Genomic DNA, 19923 nt, shown 5'->3' with positions numbered 1-19923 from the left:
TATCGAAGAAAGAAGGATAACTTACAAGAAACTATAAATACGACGGCGGGTTGTTGGTTGTCTCTCGATAGCTCAGTAGTAAAAACGCTGCACGCAGTGCACGCTTCCGCTTTCGAATCGTGGTCCAACAAGTAGTTTTAACCCTCCTAATACCGAATATTTTTTGTTACACTGGGGTACCACTTGGGTCTCTATTTTTTGTTACACTGAGCTCCACTGGGGTCTGTATTGATCTCACAAGAATCTATTCTTTATTAAGGAAAATTTTAATAGCTGTGGAATATAATCACATTCGTTATATTCACTTCGCTTTCTAAAACTTGGCAGTAGTGGAATGAACGTGAATGAAAATGCAAAATTATTTCCAACTATTTATTTCACTAAAAGATACAAAAGATTCTGATGAAACTGCAAACATTTTTGATCAGTTTCTGAAGTGACAATTATGAGACATTGGATTTAAGGCAAGAAATTGCCGATTAGTTTTTACACGTAGAACATCCACATTTTGAACACTTATGGGTGTGTTTTCTGTCCACAGATTCTTCACAAAATGGACACCGTCCTCGTTTTTCGTCTATGGTGTTCTTAAAAGTACAGGAGAACTAACATTTGTCTGGTTTTCTGCCAGTGCGTTGCTTTCTTAGTTCTATGAGGAATGGCCAGCCTGACGCACGATGCAGCCATATTACAAATGCATTCAGTGCACTCATATCAATCATGTTATAAAATAATATCATTGGTCCGCCTTCTGCTCATTCTCTTTGTTGTGTATGTTATGACCAGTCTCTCCATTGTATCTACTCCTGACTTGTTTTATTATAAAACAGAACCATTATTAACTTGGATTCTTCACGATGAACGCATTGTATTACGCAAAATTACAACTTCACCCTTTTTTGGACAATACGAAGCTGTGGTTACATGCTCATGGAATCCAAAAATGGATGAATATTTGAATGAATGTGTGACTCAACATTTGATCGATATTTCTCTGATAGGAGCCACCTTGTCAGATGCACGACTTCGGTGTCTCGCATCTGCGCCGTCAGATCGGATGCATATGGAATTTTGGGTAAAACGATTTCCTTCACTAAAATGGGTCTGCCATCCTCTTTATTCCACAGATGCGTAATTGCTTCATTATTGGTCTTGCAAGCACCTGCTAAGATCAAGACATCGATGAAGCACTTCAGTTCAGCCTCATCTATTGGTGTCTACCTACTGCCGTAAACAAGACCTCCCTCTTTGTTGGTCCACTTCAGTATTTCGTGGACTAGGTTATTCCTACAATACAACTGAAAAGATGATTCTGTGAAGTCCACATTTTTTAATGCGAATTTTGTTGGGCCTGGCTTTACTTGTATTGTGTTGTGTCTTTCCTCTCTTCCAGAAGGTCTTCTCAACTTATGTTTCAGCCACATTTCTTTTGTTGATCTAGAGCTAGGGGACTGATGTTAAGTCTCATGGTGCTTGGAACCATTCGAAACATTTTGAACCTAGAGCAAAGAGATAAAAAGTAGGCCTTATATCTTGGCACTAGATCCTATCGCACGTATATAGTAACTTAAAATACTATAGGTACTTACCTATAAATGTCCGAAGTACGTATCAGTTTCTTTACAGGCTGGACGTCTGATTTAAGAATATTTAATTCTCTCTATTTCTCCATCACTACATGATACATCAGAATCTGTATGACTGGTATCACTGTTTGATGCTCCAGAGGATTATGTTGCAGTAATATTTCGAGCTCTTCCTTTCCGGAAAGGTGACGAGCCATTTTCAACTAAATGCAACAGACACAGAACTAGTCTCCAAAAGCTTGCAACAAACAACAGAGGATGTATGAAGTCACTTCAGCAATTGCACTTTCCAGCACTATCTTCAAGAATGTAACAAAGCAAATAAAGCAACAATTATAGATTATATAACAACACTGATGTATCATAAAACCCCAAGAGAGAAGTGCGGTCGAGTATGACACCAGTGGTGTTCAGTGGTTCTCTCATGATTTTCTGCAAAACTAAATACGTTTATAAAGGTTTATTAATGCATTATGAAAGTATTATTTATTTCATGAAAATTTTGAGGAATATAGAACGGGGTTTATTTCAAGAGAAAATTACACTCGGGGTCACTGCAGACCCCACGGTGTTAGGTGGATTAATCTACCAGCACGTTCCAAAACAGCGTACACTCCGCTGCAGAGTGACATACTCATTTTGATGACAACTTTATGCTGCAGAACACGTGGCAGTTATATATATCGGTCCAGCACTCTGGTATACGCCCAACTCCCGAGCTAGCGTTCCTTTCGTCCTACGACGAACCGCGCATATATTATCTTCTACGGCAGTGGCGGTGAGTAGTTCGTACTGTGTTCTTTGCACCTGCGTGTGTGTTATTCAGATTCAGTTATTTACTTTAGAAGTACGTACGTCACCCCGCAGGCCAGACTTTCAGCACCAATGAACGAGGTGTTCGATTAGTTAACAAGTTTTCATTCACGTTGGTCAGCGGCGAGAGAATTTGCATACGGAAATGCGTCGAGCGGACAAGAGAGCAATAAGCCGTGACTGGCCGGCATTAACGGCACGGCGCCAGGGAACGTGATATAAATTCATGGGGCGGCCGACAGATAGCATCTGCACACTTTTAGCCTAATGAGACTCGGACAGGTGGCGCGGCTGCCCCGTGAAGCTGCGACGCCAATTAATGAGCTCTTAATTATTGTACGCCTTCGCGTATTTCTCTTAGCCGGTTATTACCTGCCTATAACGTCCGGAGCCGTCCGGTCTCAAATCCCCCCCCCCCCCCCCCCCAACCACAAACCGGCGTCCAGCTTTTCCAGTCTTTCCGGCTAAAAATGAAAAATTGACTAATGACCGGCGTCAGGCGTTTCCCTCCCGGCGCTACGACACAATGCGGATTTACAGAAAAATGAAGCGAAAAAATACACATTAAATTAACTGCCGAAGATATTGCCTGTCAATTTATGAGTCGGATACAATTAGCGTCCGCAGTTAATAGGGAAACAATGTCGTGGAGCTTTATAATGTAATGGAAGATGCTATCGCCTCTAACAGGTCGTAACTGTATACACAGGCGCAAACTGGTCGCACAGCGGTGTCCCTAGAAGATTAATTACGATATAGTTGAGCTACTTGGAGCGGCTCTACTGCCTACTGAATATCGAATACGTTTAACGGGCTGCGATACGGACTGTAGCCCTTACTTTGAGGGGCGTTCTAAGTAACACAATACATTTTTTTCTGAAAGCAGATTAGTTTTGTTCAGTACACCACATTATTCCTCACTCTTTCGGTTACAAACCCCTAGTTTTCAATACGACGCCCTCACGACACCCTTCTGCTGGGGCCTAGTATATTGTTCGACACCGGACTGTGTAGACGCTCATTTCTCGTGTAATGCTTCAAATACAATGAAGAGCCAAAGAAATTGGAACATACGCCTAATATCGTGTACGGCCACCGCAAGCACGCAGAAGTGCCGCGAAACGACGTGGCTTGGACTCGACTAATATCTGAACTAGCGCTGGAGGAAAGTGACACCATGAATCCTGCTAGGCTGTCCATAAATCAGTAAGAATACGAGGGGATGGAGATCTCTTTTGAACAGCACGTTGCAAAGCATCCTAGATAAGCTCAGTAATGTTCATGTCTGGGGAGTTTAGTGTCGAGCGGAAGTGTTTAAACTCAGAAGAGTGTTCTTTGAGCCACTCTGTAGCAATTCTAGAAGTGTGGGGTGTCGCATTTTCCTGCTGGAATTTCCCAAGTCCGTTGAAATGCACAATAGACATGAATGGATGCAGGTGATTAGACAGGATGCTTACGTATGTGTCACCTGTTAGACTCGTATTTAGACTTATCAGGGGTCCCATATCACTCCAACTGCAAATGCTCCACACCACAGCTTGAACAGTATGCAGGGTCCATGAATTCTTGAGATTGTCTCCATGCCCACATACCTCCATTCGCTAGACACAATTTGAAACGAAAGTCGTCCGACCAGCAACATGTTTCCAGTCATCAACAGTCCAATATCGGTGTTGACGGGCCCAAGCGAGTGGTAAAGCTTTGTGTCGTACAGTCATTAACGGTACAGTACTGGGCCTTCGGATCCGAAAGCCCATACCGATAACGTTTTGTTGAATGGTTCGCACGCTGACGCTTGTTCATGGCCCAGCATTGAAATCTACAGTGATCTGCAGAAGGGTTGGGCGATCTGAACGATTCTTATCAGTCGTCGTTGGTCGCACTCTTTCGGGATCTTATTCCGGCCTCAGCGCCCGGCGGATAAGTGTCGAGGTTTGATGTGACGGCCAGCCTGTGGATAGTTTTTAAGGCGGTTTTCCATGTATCTCGGCGAATGTGGCCTGGTTCCCCTTATTCCGCCGCAGTTACACTGTGTCGGCGATTGCTGCGGGATCACCGTTTCCACGTACGCCTACACCGTAATTATTCTACCACGCAAACAATTGGCGTTACACTCGTCTGTTATGAGACGTTCGGGGGGGGGGGGGGGGGGGGGCGATGTCCACCGGGGGCCGAACTGCTGAAGCCTACGGCAGGACGAAGCCTCTCCGTCGTTTCTAGGTCCCTGATTTTATACATACAATACATATATACGCTGCATTTGTTTGTTTACAACTGTACAACTGTGTTTTCATGTTTACTTCGCATAAACCAATTTCGAGAAAATGCATGTGTACAGGAAATTCAAACAATATGAAAAGGCTCAGTCTTGGAACCCCATACATCAGATCCATCAGTAGCATATGAAAATCATCCCAGATTGCTTATCGACACTTTGCAAACTGCACATGGTTTTCAACATGGTCGCATACCTCCTACATGACATCATGTCGCAGCTATGTTATGATTTACTGTTTCACCTTGAGATAAGAATCCAAAATGCACAATTCCACTAAAGTCGAAAAAAAACTGCCAGCATCACTTTGACATTAGACTGAGACTGGGGCGTGGGAATTGTGATGACTGAACTTTTGTCTCAATGTCATATCCGTAAATCCAGTTTTCGACTCCCATTATAATCCTTTACATGAACGTTTCATCGTCATTTTCTTGTTCAAGGAGTTCACAGCGAACTAGCACTCAATTTTCTTTCTGTTATTCTGTCATAAATGAGGAACAAATTTTGTTGCAACTCCACACGTGTTCAGCTTTACCGTCACAATTTCGTGGATTGAAATGCTAACCTCTTTTGCACTTTTTGTGACAGTGAGAGGCGATTTGCAGCCATCGGTCGTTATTTTTCTGAACATTTGGAGTCATCACTTGAGGTGGAGCGCCTTCCTGGTCGAGGAACATCTTCAATTGACTGACAACCACTTACGAATCATAAAATATTTTCGAAACTGCGTACGATCCAGAGGTTCATATCCCTATGCTTGTTCCAAAAACTGAAACATTTCTGGCCAAGGTTTTCTTCGTTTCATGCAAAATTTTACGTTGCATCGTCGCTCCAGAAAATCGCAGATTTCAAAAATAGCCACTAACACTTAAACAACTTACACTCAAATAACAATATCACGAAAACTGAACGAGATATCAACACACCAAAGGCCCGTGTTTACAAATGAGGTAATGCGCAAGGCAGTCATACCAGCCGTGTATTACAAAACATACGGTCCAGTCGCATTAAAGTGACAGTCGCTTATGTTCGACATCAGCGTGCAACAACCACTGACAGACGGCAGCTGGCAGCACTAGCAGCGGAGAGTATATAAAGCGTGTCGGGAGGGGGGGGGGGGGGACACGGACAACAGTTCATTCATGGCCGTAGAGCGTAGTGAGGAACCCGGGCTGCTTATCTGACGACCACTGGCTTTCGGGAGAAATCTGGAAGCATTTCTGAAACGATTAAATTTGTATGTTCGCAATTCGTGGTTAAAGTATACCGTGCGTGGCAAAATGGCGCTATACAAAACAGGCACCGAGGCAACTGTCGTGTACCACGGGCCATAGACGAGAGGGATGAACAATAGCTGCAGATATGTGTACGGGCGAATAGGTGTGCAACTGTTGAGCAATTGCATGCCCAGATGAACGAAGGGCTACCAACAGCGTCTCCATAAGGACCGTTCCACGAACGTTGCTGCTTATGGGCCTCCGCATATCGATCGGGATGTTCGCACCAGCGCAGCTGGCCACAGGATTGGAGTCAGCATGTTTCCACATGCCTGTCGGTATCTTTCAGAACAGCAGCGACTGTCTTCTGCAGGTTCTGGTTATTCAGACTTTAGACAGGAGATCACATTAATGTGACTGACTGTGTATTTCCACTGGCGCGTAATACAAAATGTTCTTTAAAATTTTCTGAACAGATCTCGCATGCAAATAAAGGCATCACAAATAGTCACAGGTTTGCATCACTCACGGGTGAGCATCGCAGAAAGTCTGAAAAATCTGAATTGGTAGGCTGCTAAAAATAGACACCAAATATTCCGCAAAAGTCTGCTTACGAAGTTCCAAGAACTCTGTTAAGTGAGTACTTTATGAATACGGTAGAGGAGTCTGCGTGTCGCTCACTTAGGGAACACGAAGCCAATGTTAGATTGCTTATAGCAGGCTCATAGGCACGTAAACTGTTATTCTCCCCAACCCACGCTCCACACACGAATGGAACTGGAAGAACCCCTAATGTGAGATACAATAGGAAGTACTCTTCGCCACGCATTCCACAGTGGTTTGAGAATACGGATTTAGATGTAAATTGGCCATCGCGTTAGTGACATTGGTTGCAGAGGTGAGAGGGATGTACTCTGAGAAAAGTGAAAAGGGTTTTCTACGCAGCGACCATTCGCCGCCGGGTTTTCAGCTACGGCAGGACGACAAGGCCTCGAAAGCAGAGAAGCGGCACGCCTGCCCTAGGCTTGTGATAAGGCGACGGCGATAGAATCCGCCGGCCAGCTTTGGGCCACTTGAGAAAACAGCGGCGCGCCCCGTTGAGAGCGTGCGTGGGGTGATTCCCACGCGGACCGCTTCGGCAGGTCTGGAGCCGTGACAGAGTGCAGGCGCTACTGAGAGCGGCGGGTCGCGCCGGCGCGGCGCCTCTGGGCTCTGGCTGGCGCCACCAGGGGGGTCTGCGCTCCTCCACTCTGGGGGCGGCGCGGCGCACCACAGTGGGCGCGTCTGGACCACTGCAGCTGGGAAACGTCAGACACAGCGCGGCTGCAGCCCGCAGGTCGAAATGCCCCAACGTGAGTTGGGAAGAAGGTGACGAGAACAGTGAGAACCTTGCTGAGACTGGTGGTCCTAGCGCTGTCTCAGTTTGAATTTGTGGTCACTAATCACAAACCAATTAGCGTTCTAACACTCAACTTCTGTGTACGTCGAAGTCGCACGGGCACCTCTGATATATTACCTGATCCAAAGTATCAAGACATTTAATAAGCGATATGTCCCCCTTTCATCTTTACGGCTTCTTGACCTCTGCTGGGGACACTTTCAGTCAGTTCCCCGAATGTCTGTGGAGGTGTGGCAGCCCATTGTTGCTCAAAAGCCGAAACCAGAAAATTGTTATGTTGGACGCTGGGGTTCAGCGAGACTCTGGGAAGGCGAGTCCGTTTCAGGAATGTTACTGTCTACAACCGTAGATGATGCTTTGTGACGGTGTGCACCGTCGTGTTGAAACAATCATCGTCTCTGAATTGTTTCGCTATTCTACGCAGTACGCTACACTGTGAAATGTGTTTATATTCTTCCGCATTTAGCGTTTTCTTATGCACAGAAAATGGACAACACGCTAACCTTGAACCCCCCCCCCCCACACGCACACACCTGCCGTTACACCGCCTCCTCCGTACTTCACTGTTGGTACCACACATATGGCAGATAAAATTCTGCAGGCATTCGCCAATACCGAACCTTTTCATCGGATATCGGATTGTCACAGGCTATAGCTAATTCATCACTACATATCAGTCGTTTCCAGTCACCCACTGTGCAGTGACGTCACGCTTTACACCACTCCATGCATCGATTAGGATTGACTACAGAAATGTGTGGCATAGAGGACAAACTCGACCACTGTACACTATTCCTTCTAAATCAAACTAACAGTCGTTGTGTTATCTCAACTGTTGACAGCATCTTGACGAGTGATTCCTTCCGTTTTTTTTCTTTCTTTTTTTTCCAACGACCTTCAGCAATGCTCGACGATCCCTGTCCCTCGGTATATGATGTCTACTCAGTACTCAGTGTTCATCCAGCTGTCCTTGTTCCGTCTCGTTTCCACTTGACACATTGCATTTGGGCAACTTTAAAATGGTCGAAATGTCTCTGATGTATTTGTTACTCACTTGACATCCAGTGATTAGTTCGCATTTGAAGTCACTGAGTCTTTCTGAGCTACCCTCTCTCACGTTACTGCTCGTCTACTGACATGCACATACTCACCGGCTCCTTCATACTCCTGACATCCATTAGTCAATTACGCATTATGTAGGGATGATCGGAAACTTCGCTGCTGTACCTGACTCCACGTAGCCAAAGCTCGATGCATGCACTTTCGTTATACTCTGCATTTTCAACAGGAGCTGTCAAAACAACATTCTAATGGCGGGCCTGTATCAACATTCGTGTTGTTGTTGCTTTTGTGGCCCTCAGTGCGAAAACTGGTTAGATGCAACTCTCCACGCCAGTTGATCCTGTGCAGTCCTTTTCATCTCAGCATAAACACTGCGACGTACGACCTACTTACTGTATTCGGGCTTCGGTCTCCCTCTACAGTTTTAACCTCCACGCTTCCCTCTGTCACCAAATTGACAATTCCTCCATGCCTCAGGGTGTATATATCAGCTCGTCGGCATATTTTCATTAGTAGATAGATCTAACAATATAATCTTCAAAATTCTTCTGTAGCTCCACATTTGAAAAGCTTCTATTCTCTTCTTGTCTGAACTATTTAGCGTCCTCTTCTCATTTTCGTACAAGGTACTACAGACAAATTCCTTGAGAAAAGACGTCCTAATGATTAAATTTTTATTCGATGTTAATGGGTTTCTTCTGTTCAGACAAGTTTTTCGTGCTGATGCTATTCGCCATTTTTATCCTCTCTGTTTCACCACCTACGAGTTATTTTGCTGCCCAAGCAGCACAACTCCTCTCCTACCTTCAGTATCCCATTTCCTAATTTAAACCCCTAAACATCGCCTGATTCGACTACATTCCATCACCATCGTTTTAGTTTTACTGATGTTCTTCTTACAGCCTCTTTTCAGTACACTATCCATTCCAGCCATCTGCTCTTCCAATTCTGACAATATTACAATGCCATCAGAAATTTTCCAAGTTTTTATTTCTTATTCGCGAATTTTAATTCTGTTTTTGCAAATTTCTCCTTTTTTTATAGCTTCCTCAGTCTGTAGACTGAATAGCGTCACGGATAGGCTATAACCGCGTCTAAGTCGCTTCTCAGTTACTGCTTCTCTTTCACGTCCTTCGATCTTATAACTGCAGTCTGGTTTCTCTCCAAGTTTAGAATAAAGTTGTAAATACCCTTTCACTACCTTCGGAATTCAAAGAGTGTAGCCCAGTCAACACTGTGAAAAGTTTTCCTTAAATCTGGCAACATTCGTATACTCCTATAATTACGATATATTTTCGATTATTATTCCTGTACTTCTTCAAAGTGTAGAGTGACCTGTTTGATATCCGGTCGATTATACAGGCTAGTTGGCAGGCGAGCTGGTATTAGGGCACAAGCATTTCCGATCGTGTGAAAATATCCAGCTCCGGCATCTGCCTTAAAAGCAATTTTCCGGAGAAGTTTGTGGGAACTGGGAATTAGAACAATTTTTGGTTTATTTATGTTGTCGGATCTCCCAAACAAAAATTAAAATGGTGCGTAATGCCACTTACGAAATAGCTTCGATAAAGATTACATTTCTCGTTTTGACCTGTGAGACAAATTAATCACTGCTTCTATAGTACTGATATACCATCTGATATCACTGTGAAGAGCTAGAGAACCTATCTGTGAACAGGACATCAGCGACCGATAGTGGGGATGTATGTATGTGACGCCATATTTTGCATGAAGGCAATTGTATCTGGATTCCTGGAGCTGGGTTGTGCCCGAAACGGGTCAATATAAACACGTGACCAGTTTATTTCAAGCGACCCATGTGGCACTGACATCAGAAGCGCTCTCACTAAGTGATCTTAGTTACTAAAGAAACGGGAGTGACTAGAGGTGAGGTAGTTGCTATTAGGACGGAAACAGGACGTACATGTAGGTGTTAGGGAAACCGGGAAGAAATGGATGTCACCGTCTTTAGCCCCTGCAGATGCATAAATGATTCAAATGGCTCTGAGTACTATGCGACTTAACATCTGAGATCATCAGTCCCCTAGAACTTAGAACTACTTAAAGCTAACGAACCTAAGGACATCAGACACATCCGGCTGGTCCCGGCGGAGGTTCGAGTCCTCCCTCAGGCATGGGTGTGTGTGTTTGTCCTTAGGATAATTTAGGTTAAGTAGTGTGCAAGATTAAGGACTGATGACCTTAGGAGTTAAGTCCCATAAGATTTCACACAAATTTGAACATTTTTCATCACACTCATCCATGCCCGAGGCAGGATTCGAACCTGCGACCGTAGCAGTCGCACGGATCCAGGCTGAAGCGCCCAGGACCGCTCGGCCACAACGGCCGGGAAATGCAAAAAAGCTAGGATATAAGAGAGAAGCAGAAGCCAAAATAGTGTCACTCCGTCCCAAACGGGTAATGACAGTGACTTACAACAATAATAATTATAAGTATCTATCGCATTTAACTACGAACTAATTATTAATAAGGGGGAAATACGTACAGATATCCGCGTCGGCGTATGGTTTTATCTGTAAAGTAGTTATGACTACGCCGCATCTGTACGGTTCTCTATCAGTACATCCACATGTTCATCTACATCTCCGCAAGCCACATTTTAGTGTTTCCTGTTCCAGTCACGAACGATCCATGGAAAAAAATAGAGGAAGAATGAGAGTTGGTAGACCTCCATGCGTCTCGAGTTTTACATAGGAGAATGTATTGGTTAACTGTTTTTGGAACGTACGCTATCGTAATTTTAACAGTAAACCACAACGTGTAGTACAAAGCTGCTCTTGTAGCGTTTGACACAGGAGGTTGCTGAGCATCTCCTAGACGGTTTCGCGCTTGCTAAGTGGATCTGTAGAGCGCCTTATTATTCTTCTTTGCGTCTTCTCTATCTTCTCTTATATGTTGTGTGTGGTAAGGAGCACGGACTCATGAATAATGCTGTAAGTTGGTCATCGCACCTGACGATGGCGCTATGTCTGATAGCCGAAATATTGTGCACATTGGGCTCTATGAATCGACAGTACACCGGTGGACTGTTCGAGCAACAAATACTCCGGGATCAACTGAAGAATCGCAAAATTTACGTGTTTGTCGAACATTCCGTTTCAAAAGGTTTGTGAATTACTCCTGAAAACGATCGTATCGAAGAATGAAGGACAACAGTTAATTGATCTCTCTGGGACAGACCTACCAGCGGCACGCGAGACGGTGGCGCCGCGCGCGCCAACCACCAATAAAGTCGGCTGAAGGGTGCTGGGACGCGCCCGGTCCCCCCTCGCACGTCACGAGCCTGCGCAGAGGCGGCGTCGCTTCTTCCCGGAAGACAATGGCGGCCGCGACAGCGGCATGCGCACATCAGGCCGCACACGCCGACTCCCCTCGCCAATCCCAGATCCGCCTCTCACTGCAGCCGTCGTCGTCCACAGCAGCTGGCCGCTACTCGATAGGTACAGTCGGCTGTCGTCTGTCCAACACGGCGACAACTCGATGGACTTAATTTCGCACCATTCACCTCATGCACGGATTCTTCTCATACTGAGAAATTAGAAAAAGTGACCAGTGTTTTACTTGGGAAGAACGTTCAATAGCAAGATCGCGTAAATTAGTTTGCAGTGTTGACAACTGGTTTCCACAGTTGTGACCGTCACCTTCTGCACTCCAAAATTTTTTTTATTGTAGAACGTATTCCACTGTGAATTAGTTCATCATGACATGTTGTCATTACGGTGGATAAAATGCGGCACATTATACACAGATTTCTCGAAAGTGAAACCATTTACAATTAAAAAAACACCTTGTGCACTTGGCCATATTCCCATAGCTAGCACTCCACCTTTTTGCTGTGTCGTACAGTTCGTCCTCAGGACAGGTCACCATCGACATAATTATGCATGTACACCTGTACTCCGCAAACCACTTTACGGTATGTGACGGAGGCATCTTTCTCTGTTCCATTCGCGAATTGTGCACGGGAAAGAGCGACTGACGAGAAAATGATCTCTAATTTATCTCAGTTTCTTGTCGACGTCCTTTCGCGCGACATGTGTGCGACAAAGTAATATGTTGGTTGAGTCTAATCGGATGTGTGCTCTCGGAATTTCAACAGTAACCGTCTCTGCGTTACTTTTATCCCCTCTTGTACCGTCTGCCACTGTAGTTTGTCGAGCATCTCTGTAACGCTGTCGCACTTACTAAACGATACCGTAACGAATCGTTAGAGAGGATCCCAGACTGAAGAGCAATACTCAAGAATCGATGGAACAAGAGGTTTTTTTTAGCCATTTCTTTCGTGGATGAATTACATTTACATAATGTCCTTCCAGTTAATCTCATCATGTCATATGCTTTTCGTAGAATTAGTTTTATGGTGTTATTTCTCAGCATGGTTACTCCTAGGTATTTTAAATTGTTACGATTTCCAATGACTTTCCAACAATAGCGTAATGTAACAGTAGTGCATGTCATTGCATATTTACGCGCAATATATTTTACATATTTACATACTGCGCCTACAGATCAATTACTATTCGATTACGGTATTGCCGAAAACTCACTGGAAAACGTGCTAATTGGGTTGGTTCAAATGGCTCTAAGCACTATGGGACTTAACATCTGAGGTCATCAGTCCCCTAGAACTTAGAACTACTTAAACCTCACTAACCTAAGGACATCACACACATCCATGCCTGAGGCAGGATTCGAATCTGCGACCGTAGCGGTCACGCGGTTCCAAACTGAAGCGCTTAGAACCGCACGGCCACACTGGCCGGCTGCTAATTGGGAAATACCTAGGAGGGGAAGGAACACTATTTAAATTCTTCCATCCGTTCTTCGTTCCGTCTACATAGTTTCAGCTATTTATCGTATAACATCATATATCGCTGATTCTGCCATTGATGTTCCCTTCACGGGAACGAGCTCTGGCGAATTAAACCTCTCCCAGCGGCTTTCTCGACCTCCTTGCGGCCCTCTCGCCGCGCGGATATAGTTTTAGCTTAGTTAGGTTGCGTACTGGGGACTGTCGTTTTAGGGATAGCCATTTGATAAGCGGTGATCCCCCACCACATTGTGCTCATTCCCGTCAAACTTTGACGGTTCGCCATTTCCTGACGAAATGCTCCTTTTTTTAACCTACGTACTTTCTAATTTATGTTTGCCGTCGGTCATTTTAGCGAAGGACGCGCGGCCTGTAACAGCGTTTTGCTTTTTATCCGTCGTAGCGTTATGGCGAAAGAAATTTAATCTTTAGTTGCGGACTTCGATTGTTTCTATGGCGTATTTTATGGACCTTTCTCCAAGAGAAAGCTTTGTTTCCTTCCAATCATTGGGCTTAATATGCGATCGCTTGCTACTTCTTTTTCATTTTCACATTCTACGATTCTGACATGGACGCGTATGACATTTGTAGTTCTTTAGGACCGAAATCAAAACGAAACAAAACAAAACAGACTATCATAGCAAAGTCCTTGAAAGTGTTCTTTAAGTTTCGGAAACAGGTGAAAATGGGAGGGGCCCAAGTCGGGATGGAGGATGATCGATAACAGTTGAGCCAAGACCTCGGACTGTTGTAAACGTTGCAACGCACGTGTGTGGTCCGGCATTGTCCTGCTGAAGAAGAGGATGCTCCATGTGTGCTCGAACTCTTCGATTCTCACTCACTGATATAGCTGTGTTACACACCACCATATTTGAAATGCGAACATTTTAAGTTAGGCTTCACCGTGACTGCTATTGACATTAAATGAAACAATAAGTTTGCTGTTAAGCATCGTGAGATAAATTAAACGGTGACTGGTAACAGTAAACTTGTTGTTTCATTTAATTTTAATACCACCATATTACACGCTACAATTACGACTCCTCTAGCGGCAGAGGGCTAAATTATGTAAACGTGAGGAATAAAGATGGAGAAAGTTAGTACTGTTTTATTTAAAAAGCTTTAACAGTCTGTCATACGAAATTCGGAGGCATTAGTTTTCAGGAAGCATTCATGTTTAAGCACCTTTGATACTGCTACGGAAAGGTGGTGGTAATAGTAAAACTTTATAACGCTTCGCACAGTGCCGTATAAATTGGTAACCCAGAACATAATGATTAGTGCGCAACGCGGAAATGAGTGTCGCCTGGTGGTGTTATGGACACGTGACGTGTTAAGGAAAGTATATATGCGGTGCAGAGACGAAGGCCGTAAATGGGGAAATCCATTGACGTAAATGAGTTTGACAACGGGAATATTTTTATCACTCGGTGCCTGCGGGCGTTCGCTAGGGCTTCCATCGGACGTCTGGTGGTAATCAAAGGCACCATGACAGCTGCGGAACAGCTGAATAGTATTGCGGACCAGCTCCATTCCTTCATGCTTGATGCCTTCTCCGGCAGCAGGATAACTATTCGTGTCACAAGGCCAGGGTTGGACTACAGTGATTTGAGGAGCATGAAACTGAAGTGTTGACCACCGAATTCACCTGTTCCAAAACAGATGGAATACGTCTAGTACGTTCTCGCTAGCCATGGGCCATTATTTGACGTAAATTGCTTGTCCCGGTGCGTAGTTCCAAATGGTTCGCCGGCCGCGGTGGTCTCGCGGTTCTAGGCGCTCAGTCCGGAGCCGCACGACTGCTACGGTCGCAGGTTCGAATCCTGCCTCGGGCATGGATGTGTGTGATGTCCTTAGGTTAGTTAGGTTTAAGTAGTTCTAAGTTCTAGGGGACTGATGACCACAGATGTTAAGTCCCATAGTGCTCAGAGCCATTTGAACCATTTTGAACCAAATGGTTCAAATGGCTCTTAACATCTGAGATCATCAGTCCCCTAGAACTTAGAACTACTTAAACCTAACTAACATAACGGCAGCACACACATCCATGCCCGAGGCAGGATTCGAACCTGCGACCGTAGCGGTCGCGCGGTTCCAGACTGAAGCACCTAGAACGGCTCGGCCACCCCGGCCGGCTGGTGAGTAGTCATTTGCTACTAATAACACCGGAAATCTAGCAAGTAAGTGTCAAATCGGTGACACGCAGAATTGCCGCAGTACTGCATTCCAAAAGTGGACGAGCACTCTATTAAGCAGGCGGTTACAACGTTTTAGCTAATCACTGTAAACGATCACTCTACTATATCTCGTTCCTTAAAAGTCTACGTACATACTTTATAATTCACTGTGCAGCACGTGGTCGAGGTATTTTGTACTACGCTATTCATTCCATTTCCTCTTTCATTTCACAATGGATCGAGGGAAAATTATTGCCTTTACGAGAGTTATTCTATCCGTGTCGTCTTTAAGCGACAAACTGCAGGCAGTAGAATCGTTCAGTAATCTAAGTCCTTGTCTTCTAACCTCTAGTGTTTCACGAAAAGATTGTCTTCTTCAATGAGAGGCGACGAAGCCGTAATGTGTGGTACAGCAGAGCAGATGCGCTTCCTCCACACTATTTACTACGAGAGCATCGAGCAGATGGGGTAGGTAGAGAGACCGCTGTGTTATGATAGAATGTATTACTTTGGTGCGTTTTTGTTTTGCATGTCGGTATTCTGGCCGCAGTGGGCTTATTTATGGATTGTCATTTTTTTATTTGTAGTTCACTGTTGCTATTTTAGTTTACTTACAGTCCTTTGAAGGTAGTGAGTGGAACTGAGGGTGCTACAAAATGGAGTGCCATGTGGAGAAACCGGAACCTTTACAATATATGCTTCCTTTTGAGTTTAGTAGAGCGATGACAGCAGTGGAGGCAGCCAGAAATATTTGCGTCACGTATGAGGATACTACTACTGGACAGAGCACGGCAAGAAAGTGGTTTTCTCATTTTAAGGATGACGGTTGTGATATTAGTGTCGCTCCATGTTCAGCAAGACCTTCGGTTTGATGAACACCGTTTAAATGCATTAATCTTCAATGATCGATGTCACTGTACTCGAGAACTGACACTTGTGATGAACTGTGATCATTCCATGACTCTGCCACATTTGCAAGCAGCGGGGATTGGCTCGTGGACAACATCGATCAGTCCTATCACGAATCGTTACTGCTGACGAGAAGTAATGTCTTTGTGCCAACATAACGGAAAGAAAGGAATGGTTGAGCCCAAACAAAGCAGCAACTCACCGTACAAAGACCTGCGCTCATCCACGAAAGACAGTGTTTCGTACCTGGTGAAACAATGACGGTATGATGCACTACGAATTGCATCCCCGGTGTGTAACGATCACTGCTGACATTTATTGTCAACAAATGAGACGTCTTGCAGACGCAATCGAAGAACAACGACCAGGAAGTCTGCGAGACGTGATGTTATTCCGCGATAATGCCCGCCTGCATTCTGCTAGACTGACAAAGAAACACTATGCAGGAGTTAGGTTGAGAAGTGATTACGCACCCACCTTATTCACCTGATTTTGCACCATAAAATTTTCATCTTTTCCGCTATCTATCGAAAAACCTTCAAAGGACTTCTTTTATGGATGAAAATAGTCTCCGAACATGGCTCGACGAGTTCTTCGCCTCAAAACCATGTGATTTGTACAGTCGCGGAATCGGAAAGTTGACCCAGCGTGGCAGATTGCTGTGAATAGAGAAGGAGAATATATTATTAATGACAGAAGTCTCTGTTGTGTGTACCTGTTGTGATTATTAAACTAACAAAGAAAAAAACGCTACAAACGTATGCACTAACTCAATAGCAGCGTTAAGCTCCACGCTGTCCTTTGAACTGGGCAGCCGCTGGCCTGAGCAGAGGTAATCAAGCTAGGGCTGCAGCGGCGCGCGTGCGATGGCGGCGGCCGCGGCTGTCGTGGTGGGCGATGAGTAACGGCCGGTATCGCGGACCGCCGGCCCAGCCTCAACACGCGCCTAATTAGATACACGGAGCGCTATCGGCAGCCACGCATCGCACGCCGCCGATTTATGTCTTCATTCCGCTGCCCACTCTGCGGGCACGGCGGCAGTCACACGCTCCGGCCCTGCTGTACAAAGGGGTGAGCGAGAAATAACGCAAATGTTACAAATCAGCTACTGAGAATTCACAGTTATCGGAATAGCAAGATACCAGTATATGGTGCGCCGTGTTTTACGGCATTCGAGCTACCTCGGAAGTCACATGCTATTTCGACTGTTCTCAAGAACAGTACAACAGAAATAAAGGGCTAAAAGTATCGTTTTAATGTCCAGAGAGCCAATATACCGAGAGAGAGAGAGAGAGAGAGAGAGAGAGAGAGAGAGAGAGCGAGAGAGAGAGAGAGAGAGAGGGAGGGAGAGAGGCAGGGAGAGAGGGAGGGAGAGGGAGGGAGAGAGAGCGGGGGGGGGGGGGGTAGATGGGGGGGAGAGAGGAAGAATGGAGTGTGTCCTCTGGTCTTTTTCAATCTGTATGCTCACAGTGCTTTCCGATGTTGAAATGTTGTTCTCAGGACTTGAGAGAACGATTACAGTTTATGTTCGGAGCTCTTACGGTCTATTTATGTGACTGCCGTTTGCTGAGACAGACGGTTGCATAGATTTTACGCCTGTGGATGTAAATATCAGCTTTTATCCGACAGTGGGACTTTACCGACTGGCCATCTACGATTTTCTTCGTACTTACGGAATTTGAAGGCAAGCACCCGGACAACACGACTCAATCCTCAGAGTAAATCGAAAAAAGTCGCTCTCGAGAACCGGGTTTTTTGAGCAACTTTTAGTAAAAGACACAACGCACTTATCAAAGTAATCGCCGGCAGCTGAGTGGCTAGTGCCATACGTCGATGTCTGTCAAGTGTCCAGTTCAAATGTCGTTAGCAACAACTATTTTTTTCAATTTTATTTAAATTCTATATTTATTGTCACATATAAATGTTAATAAATTTATATTGTATCGTAATTTGGTAATTAAAATATTTTTATATTTTATTTTTTGATCCACTTCATCACTTTAAAATTCCGCACTTATGAGGATTAATTAAAATTGAATATAGAGCTACGACATGCCTCATTGTTAAATGAAATTTAATAAATCAAAGTGTTCGACGAGGGTGCAATCTGATATCCACTTAACGTACTTTATATACTGACTTTGTTATGAAATGGGAATATAAAATGCAGCTCGGAATTAAAATGGGATTTAGTATATCATCAATACTCTGTTATATTTTATGCGTATAGATTGAAACGGCGAGTGCAAATTTGCACCAGGCTTTGGAAAAAATTTTCACTCGCCGCTTCAATCTATATACATAAAATCATATCTCCATGAGACTCTGAAACTGTATCATTTCATTAGTACTCTGTTATACGCTGATGACCAGATAATTATACACGAATCATAAGATAATTTACAAAGATCAGTACATAGATTGAGCAAAAACGCAACATAATACAATTTAACTATGTCTGCAAGAAAGACAATGATAACAGCTATCAACGGGAAGAATCTAGTCAGATCGAAAATAATAATAAATGAGAAAATCTTAGAACAAGTATCCCATTACAGTTGTTTGGGTTGTAATATTTGTTTTGACTATAACAAAGACAGTGATAAGAAGGTTAATAAATTTAAAGCTGTCTGCGAAACAATTGGAAAAGCTTGGAGAAGAAAAACCACAAAGGAAACACAAATGAAATTCTACAAAGTGATGTCTGTACGTGGTCTTGTAAATGGTTCTGATTCGCGAAAAACAACAGCAAAAGAAAAATCACGTATAGAGGCAGTAGATAAGACGCTCGTGAGGTACGTAAGGGGCCATAACAAGACTGATGAAATAAGGACTGAAACAACAGTGTTAGATTCAAAACTATTGTCAGTTAGTGAGAAGATGAAAGAGAATTGAATGAAATGGAAGGCTCGTATTGACAGAAAGAACATAACAAATAGCGAACTAGGTGGACCTCGTAAGAGGCCGACGGATGACAGGGGCCGAAATAGGTGACTGTAACATCTAACCCTTGGAACGAGATCATGATGATATCCGAAATGCCTCATTGTTAAATGAAATAAATTATATTCATAAATAATATTGTTCAATCAGTGTAAATAAGAAGGTATTTCATGCTCGTACTTTGACGAAAAGAGGAAAGAAGAAATCAGTGAGTTTTCAGTAAACCGAGAAGATATAAAACACACAGGAAGAAAATGCATTTGCAATTAGATAAGTGATCTTCCTGTAGATATTGTCCTGTCTTTTGAATCTTTTTTACACAAGAAGTCTCCATTAGGTGACTGTTGTGAGGGATGCCTGTCACCGTAATTGTTTCCTTTCTAATTTCGAAATTTCAGGTGTTTTAGTTTTTTCCTGTAAACGTTATTCGCAGCACCAAGTATTACAAATTATTGATTTTGTGACCCACTATATCACTTTAAAATTTCGCACATACTGTCATCAGGCTTCATGAAGCCTGTATCCGCCAGTCATTGTTGGTAATGTAAGGCTTTAATCGTAGTTCTAGTACGATTCAGAACATCAGACTTCGTTTCGGTATTTCTGCTGACTGTTGGAGCCAACAAATCTTTGATTCATTTTTTTCGCTTTTGTAGTTAGTTGCTATAGCGCTGTTCATAACAATTACAGTTGTACTAACTACAATTA

At 44.0% G+C, this 19923-nt stretch overlaps 1 protein-coding gene across 1 annotated transcript in view; it reads left to right on the top strand.

Annotated features, from left to right (window-relative positions):
- LOC126154130 (T-box protein H15-like) overlaps positions 1 to 19923 on the top strand; it is a 370779-nt gene that overhangs the window by 196443 nt on the left and 154413 nt on the right. The gene's annotated exons all lie outside the window — the stretch shown is intronic.

The sequence above is a fragment of the Schistocerca cancellata genome, chromosome 2 (assembly GCF_023864275.1).
Source record: "Schistocerca cancellata isolate TAMUIC-IGC-003103 chromosome 2, iqSchCanc2.1, whole genome shotgun sequence".
Taxonomy (NCBI): Eukaryota; Metazoa; Arthropoda; class Insecta; order Orthoptera; family Acrididae; genus Schistocerca; species Schistocerca cancellata.
Note: the sequence above shows the minus strand (reverse complement) of the source record. Positions and strands in the feature narration are given on the sequence as shown.